We start from the raw sequence: 13,110 nt of genomic DNA on the forward strand, positions 1-13,110 counted from the left end.
CCTGCAGCCGCAGCCAGCACCCGGATGACGGGCGCGCGTGCGCACTGACGTGAGGCTCGGGGCAGGCTCTGCGCGCTCCGCCTAGCCGGTCGCGGCCAAGTGGGCGGTGCGTCGCCCAGCATGGACTAAGGAGGTCAGGCAAGTCCAACTGCGCCAATGTCGGCTATACCGAGGTTCCCCCGCTGCTTCGTTAGTCATTTTCTGGCAACATTTCGAGTCTTGAGCAACAGCAGTGTGCTCGGCACTACACAGCATAGATGGTTTGCGCGTTACTCAACACGGACCAAGGGGCGTGTGCGCGGCCTCCACCTCTTCCAGGGAAGTACTTTATCAGTTCTGCTGAATAATCGAGAAAAATGTGGCCGGTGTGCACTAGGGAACTAGGTTCTCCGATTTCCATACAAAGGGCTGGAAAGAAACCCTAGGGCGGTAAGAATATAAAGAGTATCAAAGGGTTTCAGGGTTATAAGAATATTAAGGGCTTGGCCTGTGTGACATGGCCCACTAGCTGTCTCGGGAAAACATGCTTTCATTCCCAAAGAGGCATAGTTTGTTCTAGGGCTGCCCCACTCACTGAAGAACAGGGCAACTTTCCCCTCACTGGCCTCAGTTTGTCATCCTCTCCGGTGGACCTGATGACTCGACACAAAAACCATCACTGAATAAGGGGGTTAGTTTATAAGTACTTATTACCATTCTCATACACGGTGCGTGCTAGTGGGAATATAAAATGGTACAGCTGCACTGGAAGAGTTTGGCAGTTTATCAACAAATGAAACATGCATAGCACATGATTTTTTCTTCTTACTGAGAAGGGCTTTTTAATAGTAGGGATATTAACCTTTTGTTTTTGACATACTTGTAGCATTCACACTCCTGGGCATTTGTCCCAGAGAAATGACTTAAGTCCACAACAATCCAGGCCCAAAATGGAGTCACTTGTGCTAAAGCCCATGACACCAAACCTAGACTCAATACCTGATCTAATTGCAGTTTCAAACGTTTCCAGGAATGTAGCCTTAATTGGTTACCCTGGAATTTTCTGGTCAGTACCAATGAGTAATCTCACATGAGGTAACCTGTGATGTGGGCCTTCTCAACCCCTCACAGGAAGTTGAGGCAATCTGCCTGATAATTTTCTTGTCCCACCTGTTTCTACCTATGAAATTCTCCCATTTGTACAGTTTCTCAGAGCATCTCTCTAGATAGGATGCTGCCAGATTCCTGATTACTCAAAACCAATTAGTTCTTCAGGTTTATTCGATTGATTTTTTTTCTTTAACTTTTATGATATTACTATTTTGAAGAATCCAGAGCAGTTATTTTGTAGAATGTCCTACAATGGGACTTGGCCTGATAGTTTGCTCATGAGATTCAGGTTAAACATTCTTGGTATTTTGGCAGATGATGTGTTCTTTTCAAGTACATCACATCAGAAGGCACAGGTCTCCATTTTAACATAACTCCATTGTTAGATTATTTATTAGACAAAGAAAAACTCATTCACTTTAAGTATAACATTAGCTTTTGGTAATATAACCCTTCTTTATAAGTGTCCACAGAAGGTGAGAGCAGGTGGCTGAGTGGGAAAGACACTGGAATGAGATCTGAGCTTTAGTGACCATTTGGCAAATAATTAGTTGTGGGTCCCTAGATAAATTTCTTCCTTTTTTTTAATTAAAGTTTATTGGGGAGACAATTGTTAATAAAGTTACATAGATTTCAGGTGTACAATTCTGTAATACATCATTTGTATATCTCATTGTGTGTTTACCACCCAGAATCAGATCTCTTTCCATCACCATATATTGGATCCCCTTTACCCTCATCTACCACCCCTCCAATAAATTTCTTAAAATCTTCATATATTAAAAAAAAGGGTGGGGGGAGGATTGTGCCAGAAGATTATTCTAAAGATCCTTTGAATTCTAAAATTCTATGATTGTGAATCAAGTTGTAGTAAAGACAAAGCTAGATTTGGAATAAGAGCTGGATTTGGAATCAGGAGACCCAGATTTGAGCACCGGTTCTGTCTCATACCAGCTGATATTCATATATCGCGTGAATAAAAAACAAGCCATTTAATCACTCTAAGCCTCACAGAGATTTCCCTCTCAGAGTCCGGAGGGATTAAGTGGGTTGTTGCGTGTCAAAGTGCACTATCAACCACAAAGAACTACCTGAATGTCAGGTATTGCTTTATAATGTCCAAGTTTATTTTCCTTTTGATCAAATTAGTCAATCAGAAAAAGCAACCTAAAGTGAGACAGACCTCATCAACCAGGAAAATTCCAGTATAGTTGATTTTGAGTCATACTCAGTTTATGGAATTTATAATTTTATTCAATAAATGCTTATGCTTTGATGATTAATAATACTGGCTAAGGTACGAATAGGTACTTACTTGCACAGGCCAGTAGGATGTAAGATGGTCATTGTTCTTGGGATCCCAAATTTTCGGGAGGGCAAAACCAGTGTTTGGGTATTGTCACTTTTTAAAATTTCACCTGTTTTAATAGATATGTAGTCATGTCTCATCGAAAATTGGGGTTTTTAATAACTGAAGTGAATCCATTTCTAACACCAGGATAAATTCCAAAGGTATTAGGTATTTAAATATAAGAGATGAAATCGTACAAGCTCTGGAAGAGAACATTGGTGAATTCCCAGTTCCTGGCAACCATTGATAATGATTTCTGTCACCATAATTTTGCTTTTTACAGTTTGTCATATAAATGGGATCATATAGTATGAAGCCTTTTGTTTTTGGCTTGTTTTAAGTAGCTTGAGATTGTTGAGATACATCCATGTTCTTGCATATACTATTACTTCTGTTCAATACTGTTCTCTTTTGAACAGTATTTCATTATATGGTTGTACCACAATTTATCAATTAACCAGTTGATGGGCATTTGAGTTATTTTGAATATTATGAATAAAACTGCTATAAACCTTAACATACAGGTATTTATATATATATATATATATATGTTTTCATTTTTCTTCTTCTAGGTAGATACCTAGAAGTGGATAGTAATTGTATATTTAACTTCTGGAGAAATTGCCCAGCTATTTTATAGATAGGCCATTTTGCATTCCCACCAGCAACATCTGAGGGTTTCAGTTGCTCTAAATCCTTATTAGCACTTAATATGGTCAGTCTTTATACATTTTAACTGTGTTAGTAGATATGTGTTGTTTTTGTCATTTTAATTTGTGTTTCTGTAATGACTAATCACTTTGGATATGTTTTCATGTGCTTACTTGCCATCTGCATATGTGGTGAGGTGTCCAAATCCTTTGCTCATTTTAAAAATTAGATTGTGTTACTGAGTTTTAAGGTGTTTGTTTTTTTTTAATACTATGCATATAAGTCCTTTTTTACACACATGACTTTCAAATATTTTCTCTCGGTCTCTAGCTTGTACCATCATTTTGGTATTAGCAGTACTTTGAAAGAGCAGGACTTTTAAACTTTGAGGAAGTCTAGTCTATCATTTTTTTCATGATTCATGCTTTTTGCATCTTATCTAAATATTTGCCTAACCCAAGGTCACAAAGATTTTCTCTGATGTTTTCTTCTAAAAGTTTTATAGTTTTAACTCTTAAGCCTCTGATCCATTTTGAGTTAATTTTTGTATATCGTGTGGGGTAACAATAAAAAATTCATTTTATTGCATATGGAAGTATAATTGTCTCATCACCATTTATTGAAAACACCATGCTTTCCCCCATTGAATTACCTTGGCAACATTAAGTCAATTGAACATGAAAATCAATTGAACGTATATGTTTTGCTCTATTGTGTTCCGTTGTGCTATGTATCTGTCATTACAGGATTGCCATACTGACTTGATTATTGTACCCTTATAATAAGTCTTGAAATTAGTTAGATACTGTGAGTTCCCAAATTTGTTCTGCTTTTTGAGAATTGTCTTGCTATTCAAGGTCCTTTACATTTCCATATAAATTTGAGAATCAGTTTTTCAATTTGTACAAAGTCTTCTGGGATTTTAGTTGGGATTAGGTTGTATCTACAGATAGATTAATTCAGAGAGAATTGGCAACTTAATATCAAGACTTCCCAATCATGTGTGTCCCAATCATGGTTTGACCTTCTTTGCTATCTCTCAGCAATCAATGGTTTATAGCTTTAACATACAAATTTTGTATATTTTGTTAAATATAGTCACAAGAATTTAATGTTTTTTGATGCTTTTGTAAGTTGTATGGTTTTCTTCATTTCATTTTTCAATTGTTACTAGTATACAAAATGCAATCGATTATGGTATATTGACGTTGGGTCCTGATACCTTTCTAAACATACTTATAATTATAAAAAGTTTTTTTGTAGATTCTGTTTTTTTCTTGATAGACAATAATCTTTTCTGATCCATGTGTTTTTCATTTCTTTACCTTCCCTTATTTCAGCAATGTATGAGGATATATTGGACCTGAGAGCAATACTAAATACAAGTGGTGAGAGCACATATGAGTATGCTTGCATTGTTCCAGATTTTAAGAAGAAAGCATTTGGTCTTTCAACATAAGTATGAGATCAGCTACACATTTTTTATAGATGTCCTTTATCAAGTTGAAGAATTTGATATTCCTAGTTTACTGTGAATTCTTGTGATTGATGTTGAATTTTGTTAAATGTTTCTGTATATTTTGAGATGATCATGTGGAGTTTATTTAATCTTTAATATGGTAAATTATATTGATTGATTTTTGGAATGTTGAGCTAACTTTGCATTCTTGTGATAAACTCCAATTGAAAACTTAAATTTTTTTGTATTCCATAAGTTATATATTATCCTTTTGAATATAACTGAATTATACTAGTTAACCTTATGTTAGAGATTTTTTAATCTATGTTTATGGGGTATGAAGTTTTCTTTTCTGTTAATATCTTTGTCTGCTTTTGACATCAAGTTAGTGCTGGCCCCATAAAATTATCTGGGAAGGGTTTTTTTTCTCTTCTGTTTTTTTTAAAGTGTATATAGAATGAGTATCATTTTTTTCGTACATGTCATACAGAGTTCTTCATTGAAGTACTCTAAATCTAAAGTTTTTCTACAGGGAAGTTTAAGTACAAAAATCAATTCTTCACTAGATATATGGCTCCTCAAGAAACTGTTAATACTGGGGAAGGCCCGATGGCTCAGGCAGTTGGAGCTCCATGCTCCTAACTCCAAAGGCTGCCGGTTCGATTCCCACATGGGCCAGTGGGCTCTCAACCACAAGGTTGCCGGTTCAACTCCTCGAGTCCCACAAGTGATGGTGGGCTCTGCCCCCTGCAACTAAGATTGAACAAGGCACCTTGAGCTGAGCTGCTCAGATGACTCAGTTGGTTTGAGTGCGGGCTCTCAACCACAAGGTTGCCAGTTCAATTCCTCGACTCCCGCAAGGGATGGTGGGCAGCGCCCCCTGCAACTAGCAATGGCAACTGGACCTGGAGCTGAGCTGTACCCTCCACAACTAAGACTGAAAGGACAACAACTTGACTTGGAAAAAAGTCCTGGAAGTACACACTGTTCCCCAATAAAGTTCTGTTCCCCTTCCCCAATGAAATCTAAAAAAAAAAGAGAAAGAAACTTCATACTAGTTGCTTCATTGAGATATAATTTTATCTTAGTCTGTTCTGGTTGCTATAACAAAACAACATAGATTGAGTGGCTTATAAACAACAGAATTTATTTCTCACGGTTCTGGAGGCTCAGAAGTCCAAGATCAAGGCACCAGCAGATTTGGTGTCTGGTGAAAGCAGAAGGGACAGGGAGCTTTCAGGAGCTTCTTTTCTAAGGGCACTAATCCCATTCATGAGGGTTCTGCTCTCATAAGCTAATCACTAGGCCCCACCTCCAAATACCATCACATTGAGAGTTAGGTTTCAACATACGAATTTTAGGAGGACACAAACAATCTATAGCTAATTTGCATAACATTTAAGATGTATGATTCAGTGAATTTTAGTAAATTTACAAAGTTGTGCAACCATCTTCATAATCCAGTTTTAGTACATTTCTATTACACCAAAATGATCCCTTTTGCCCATTTGTGATCAACCTTTGTTCCCACGTCCAGCCCATGGCAATCACTAATGTACTTTATATTTTTATAGATTTATCTTTTTTGGACATTTCATATAAGTGGAATTATATAATATGTGTTATGCATCTGACTTCTTTGAGGGTCATTTATTTTGTAGCCTGTATCAGTTGTCTGTTCCTTTATGTTGCTGACAGTGTTCCATTATATAGATACACCACATTGTGTTTATCTCTCCACTAGTTGATAGACATTTGGATTGTTACTTTTTGGCTACTATAAAAATGCTGCTATGAACATTTGTGTACAAGTCTGTGTGTGTGGACATATGTTTTCATTTTCTTGGATAGATATCTGTTGCGACCTGCACAACACAAGCTGTGGGAAGGGGAGGGAGGCGGCGAGGGTTAAACTATCATAAAGAGACAGAGACTCAAATACAGTTAAATCACAGAGGACCGAGGGACTCGCAGCCTCAAGGGACTGGAGCCCCGAATCGGGTCGTCGTGGATATTTATTGATTTCTTACAATAAGCATCACATGATTAGAGGCAGGGTCCACAAAAATCTCACACCACACCATAATAAAAATTCTTCCAATTCCCAGATATTTGTCCCAAAGCAACTGATGCTCATTGTCCCAGGCGACTAAGGTGGGTGTGTACAACCCCCTGGGGGAGCAAGTCTCACAAGGTAAAACCATCCCATGAGCTAAGCAGGAAGAGGGATATCTCATCCCTCTAAGAAGTCCTTTGCACAGCAGGGTGCAGGACAACAACTGGGGCATGCATTAGCAGTTTCCCATAATGGTGAGGAGGAGGGGTATGGCTACCTCCTGACTTTTATTATGTTAACTCATGGGGGTCCCAATGGGGTCCCGTCTGACTTAAGTCGTTCCTCCCATGAGGAAACTTGACTCATCTTTGACTGCAGACCCAGCTTACAAGGACCAAATAGGGAGACTTAGGATAAGTGAACTCAACCCCAAAGACGGACAGTCCCGCAGAGTCTTCTTTCCCTAAGGAAAGATTGGAGGGGACAGACGGCTAGGCTGCTGTGTGACCACAGATTTCTAGGAGTGGAATTGCTGGGTTTCATTGTAAATTTATGTTTAATTTTTAAGAAACTGCCAGCATTTTCCAAAGTAGCTACACCATGTACATACCCATCAACAATGTACCCTTTACATACCTATTAGCAATGTATGGGAGTTCCATTTCTCCACATGTTTTCCAACACTTGTTATTGTCTGTCGTTTTGATTATAGCCATACTAGTGGGTGTGAAGTTTTAATTTCTTTAGTGACTACTGCTGTTGAGCATCTTTCCATGTGCTTATTCCAGCCATTCTTTTGTAAAATAACTATTCAAATCTTTGCGCATTTATAATTGGGTTGTTTTGGGGTTTGTTATTACTACTTTTGTATTTCTGGAACTTCTAATTGGTACTTTCATATCCATCTACTCGTTTTATTTCGGTCTGTTTTATAATTTGTTTTATAATTTCTTTTTTTTTTTAAATATTTTATTGGGGAAGGGAAACAGGACTTTATTGGGAAACAGTATGTACTTCCAGGATTTTCTCCAAGTCAAGTTGTCCTTTCAGTCTTAGTTGTGGAGGGCGCAGCTCAGCTCCAGGTCCAGCTGCTGTTGCTAGTTGCAGGGGGTGCAGCCCACCATCCCTTGCGGGACTCAAGGAATCGAACTGGCAACCTTGTGATTGGGAGCCCGTGCTCCAACCAACTGAGCCATCTGAGCAGCTCAGCTCAAGGTGCTGTGTTCAATCTTAGTTGCAGGGGGCGGAGCCCACCATCCCTTGTGGGACTCCAGGAGTTAAACCGGCAACCTTGTGGTTGAGAGCCCACTGGCCCATGTGGGAATAGAACCAGCAGCCCTCAGCATTAGGAGCGCGGAGCTCCAATCACCTGAGCCACCGGGCCGGCCCCTATAATTTCTTGTTATTAAGAAAAAATTCTCTTTTATAAATGTTACTTCTTCATCTCTTTGAATATCTTCAGCACAATTATATTTTCTTAGTTTTGTATTATAAAAAATGTCAAACATAGACAAAAGTTGAAAAAGAATATAATAAACATTCATGAATTCATCACACAGCTTAATATTCTCTCCCATTTCTTTTAAGACTGATGCTTTAAAAAACCTTGTCCTAGGCTACTCAAGACTTACTTATCGAAATCCTTCCCACACCTAACACATTTCCCCGTATAGGTGGTACTGTTGGAATACTCGTGCTTGTTTATGTCGTGCACCAACTGTCCCTTTATGACTAGTAGAAGAGTGTTCTAAAATCCATGGTCTTTGTCATACCTAGCTTTTGGATTTCAGATGAACTATAGGTACCAGGCAGACAGGAGGAAATGGTATGCAGGAGATTTTACCTATAGAAGAATCCTCCGGCAAAGCCCTTGTCTTGACTTAGTGAGAAAGTAGATGCCCCTAAACCTCCTAGAAGGTTTTTGTATGAAGAGATTGTGAGAGGGTTTATGATCAGACTCACACTTTGGCTGCTATGTCACCCTCCCTCTCAGATGTTTACTTTTAGTTGGGCTCACCTCCTGTCTTAAAACATTACAGAAGGATCTCCCCGTGGTATAGTCTCCTTGGCTTCCTTCCCTTCGTGGAACTCACCATGATCATTATTATAGGGATGTTGTTAAGAATGTTGTTTGCTGTTACACATTATCCTTTTAGTGATAATATTTCTTTCAGGTGTCAATGTAAGGAAAATTTCTGCTGCTTCTGGGACATACTACCTTATTGTCAGTTGTGAATCTTGAAACTGGTTGCATTTCCCTATTGGCTTTGGTGGAAAGAAATCCAAAGCTAAATTTGTGGCTCAGGACTAGAAATTGTCGAGGAGTCTATGGTATGTATTTGTGTGTCGTAATTACCTCTAACTGAGTTTTGCTATTCTCACTTATTTTTCATTTTTTTAAAGTCTTAATCCATTTAGGTTTCTACCCTGATATTATATGTGTTCATGTAAGCTGTCACAAATACTATTAAAGAATAACGTTGGAAGTGTTTGCACATCTAAGTAAATATAATAAAAGATGGTTCACTTAAAGTGTCATTTTTGGCAAGGAATTGGTGAATATTTCACATTTTAAGACATGTTCATAGTTTCAGAGTTTTAGATTATATCTCTAAGCTTATTTTCTCATTGTTAAGACTTAGGTTTTTACTGCAGAAACCAAAAGTGAAGCAGTAGAAAATAATCTTCCTCCAACAACAAAAATATTTTTAATGTGGAACTTCTTCTCTTTGTATACGCTTTGCTTTAACACTTAATATTGACCATGGGCAAGTATATTTAAACTTTCTCAGCTATAATGGTCTCATTTATAATGTGAATAAAGCCTACTTCATTTCATAATCAGTTCCAGGAAACAGTTCCTCTTAGATGAAAAGACACAGTTGATTGTTACTACTAACTAGCTTGCTATGCGATATTAGACAAGTTACTTGATCTCTGGAGTTTCCTCTAGTAGAAAATAGGATGACTGAACTAGATGATTCTTAAGACCCTATAGAACTCTTAATTGAGTTATTCAATAAATATTCATACAAGGACGAGTAAAGCAAAGGACTTATCTTTTAGAAGGTCACTGTAGAGTAAGAGACAGAAGGATAAATGGATGAATTAAATAAAATGTGATAAATGCTCAAATAGAGGTTATAACATAATTTTATTGATACATAGGAGGAAAACATGGACTCTGATTGCAAAGCCAGAGGAAGATACAGAGGCCTATGACATTGTTTTTCTTTGTTCCTTGTTTTAAAGGAAAAGACTTTAGTCTTTCACTATTAAGTATGTTAGCTGTAGGTTTTTTATAGATTCTGTTTTTAGACTGAGGAAGATTTGTTTGTTTTTTTCCATTCTTAGTTTACTGTGAGTTATCATGAGTGAATGTTGAATTTTGTCAAATGATTTTTTTCTGAATCTATTGAGATAATTATATAGTTTTTCTTTTTTTAGTGTAATTATACGGTGAATTACATTGACTGTTTTTTATTATTAACTCGATCATGTATTCCTGTGATAAAATATATCTGGTCACAATGTATTATCCATTTTTATATATCGCTGGATTTGATTTACTAAAATTTTGTTAAGGATTGTTGTGTCTATGTTCATGAAGGATATTGGTTCATATTTTCTTTTAATTTCTTTGGTTTGGTTTTAGGGTAATGCTGGCCCCATAGAATGAATTAAGATGTATTCACTCTTCTGTTTTCTACAAGAGTTTGTGTAGAATTGATATTATTTCTTCCTTAAATAGCTTGTAGAATTCACCAGTGACGTCATCTGGACCTCAATCTTTCTTTAAAATTTTAATTTACATTCCCACCAACAATGCACAAGGGTTCCCTTTACTCCACATCTTCGTCAACACTTGCGATTTCTTATCTTTTTTATAATAGCCATTCTAACAGGTGTGAGATACTATCTCATTGTACTTTTTTTACTTTAATCTCCCTAATAATTGGTGACGTTGAACATCTTTTCGTATGCCTGTTGTCCATCTGTATGTCTTTCTTGGGAAAATGTCTATTCAGATCTTCCGCCCATTTTTTAATTGGATTATTTGTGTTTTTGCTATTGAGTTATATGAGTTCTTTATATATTTTGGATATTAACTCCTTATCAGATACATGATTTGCAAATACTTTCTTTCATTTAATAGGTTGCCTTTTTATTTTGTTGATGTTTCCTTTGCTGTGCAGAAGCATTTTAGTTTGATATAGTCCCATTTGTTTATTTTTTGCTTTTGTTTCTTTTACTTTTGGTATCAGATTCAAAAAATCATCGCTAAGACCTATGTCAAGGAGCTTACTGCTTATATTTTCTTCTAGGAGTTTTATAGTTTCAGAACTTATGTTCAAGGCTTAAATCCATTTTGAATTGATTTTTGTGTGTGGTGTAAGATAGTGGTCCACTTTCATTCTTTTGCATGTGCTGCCCAGTTTTCCCAACACCACTTATTAAAGAGACTGTCCTTTCCCCATTGTATTATTTTTTCTTAGCTGCCAACTTTTCCTTCCATTGCTGCTGTTTCCACCATGTGAACATTAAGTGTTGCCGCTGTTTGATCTTAATTTATGAAACTTGGAAGCCGGGAGGAAAAGCCACCTCTCTTCAGAGATTGCAACCTCCTGAATTCTTCAGTCTCAGCTTTGCATTTCAGGCTTTTCTTTCTGCTGCCACTGCTCTTAACCCTTCTGGCCTTCTCCATGGTGTTTGCTCCTTTGCGTCTGTCTATAAAAGTCTTCTTAGTATTATGAAACAGCTAATAATTTAGTGAGAAAATACAAGACAAGATATTAGAGAGGACTGGGGCCCACAAAGTTGAGCCATTTAGGAACACTTTTTTAAAATATTGAGGTATAATTGACATATACCATTGTATTAGTTTTAGGAACACTTTTGTCCTAGGTATGTATACCAGTCCTAAGAACGCAAATGAGAGACTAAGCTGCACTTTTAGAAGCCTTGCTTGGTTGGAGGAATGAGGATCGGTAGATGGTACTAAGGATGGTGACTCAGCCCCGCCTTTGGTTTAAGGCCATGATTATCTATTGTCTGAGAGAAAGGATATGGATTGTGGTCTTCATATTGTATGGCAGTGCAGCAAATCATATGCCTTCGTCCTTCACTGCTGACCGCCTTGAACACCTGACAAATACAAAAATAAAATGAACAATACAACTCTTTGCGGAGGAAGTTAACATCATAACACTTCTTAGGTGATTTCTATAAATAAAATTTCAAGTACAATGTCCTGAAAACAGCTAAATATACAGAGGCACACAAAGAGAGGAGGTGCCATGAGTTAGGACCAGCAAGAAAAATAAATAGCAGAAAAAGATACACAGAGACTCCAGAAATTGAACTTATCAGGCACAGACTTTGTAAAACAACTACGGTATGATTTGATTACAGTCAAAATCAAGCTTGAAAATTTTAGCAGGGGACTATACACTATAAAAAAAAGTAACATAGCAGATGTAGGAAAAAGTGAAAATTACAAAAGTAAAAATACCAAATTTTTAAAAAATGGTTTAGTAGATTAGTCACATTAAAGAGAGAATTAAGTACTGGAATAAATTTAAGAAAGTATCCAGAATGAAGCAAGACGTAATTAAAATATATGTAATACAGTATAAAGGACAAGAGACATATCAGATACAGTGAGAGGATCTAACATGTTTAACTGAAGTACCAGAAGAAAAAGAGAAAGGATGGCTCTGAGACAATATTTTGAAGAGATGATTTCTGATAATCCATTATTTCAAGAAACCCTACAAAACCCAAGCAGAATGAATAAAACAAATCCTCAACAGTACATATAAAAATGAAACTTTAGGGGGCGCTGGATGGCCCAGTTGGTTAGAGCACGAGCTCTCAACAACAAGGTTGCCGGTTCAATTCCTCCATGGGATGGTGGGCGAGCCGCCTGCAACCAAAGACTGAAAATGGCAACTGGACTTGGAGCTGAGCTGTGCTCCACAACTAGATTGAAGGACAACGACTTGGAGCTGGTGGGCCCTGGAGAAACACATTGTTCCCCAATATTCCCCAATAAAAAATGAAAAAAAAAGGAAAATTTAGTAAGTCAAGACAAAGAGAAAGATCTTAAAATAGCCAGAAAAAAGATAGATCAACTTTGAAGAAGCTATCGTTAAACTCACCACTGATGTCTCAATGACAAAGAGCTTCAGAAGACAATGAAATGCTATCTTCAAGGTGCTGTGAGCACCACCTTAGAAATACTTCAATAATTAAGGCAATATAAACACATTTTCAATAAAAATAAAAATTATTGTTAACAGATAAGAATTAAAGAATATTCTAGAAGTGTTCATCATGCAGAAGGAAGTAATCTTGCATGAAAGATCAGATGCAGAAAGTGATGGGGACCAGAGAAAATGATAATTATCAGGATAAGCCTAAATCACATTGATTGTGAAAGTAGTGGGTGTGAAAAAAAATAACATCTTGTAGCATTTAAATGATATAGAATTATAGTACACG

At 37.1% G+C, this 13,110-nt stretch overlaps 1 protein-coding gene across 1 annotated transcript in view; it reads left to right on the forward strand.

Moving 5' to 3' along the window:
- The first annotated feature begins 8,058 nt into the window (after positions 1 to 8,058).
- The window catches only part of RNF111 (ring finger protein 111), a 97,963-nt gene continuing 92,911 nt past the window's right edge, over positions 8,059 to 13,110 (forward strand). Inside the window, exon 1 of the mRNA XM_074327656.2 lies at positions 8,059 to 8,937. The gene's annotated coding sequence lies outside the window, so the exon portion shown is untranslated. The remainder of the gene's footprint in view (positions 8,938 to 13,110) is intronic.

Source organism: Rhinolophus sinicus, chromosome 3, assembly GCF_057876585.1.
Source record: "Rhinolophus sinicus isolate RSI-liver-muscle chromosome 3, RSI-T2T, whole genome shotgun sequence".
Classification (NCBI taxonomy): Eukaryota; Metazoa; Chordata; class Mammalia; order Chiroptera; family Rhinolophidae; genus Rhinolophus; species Rhinolophus sinicus.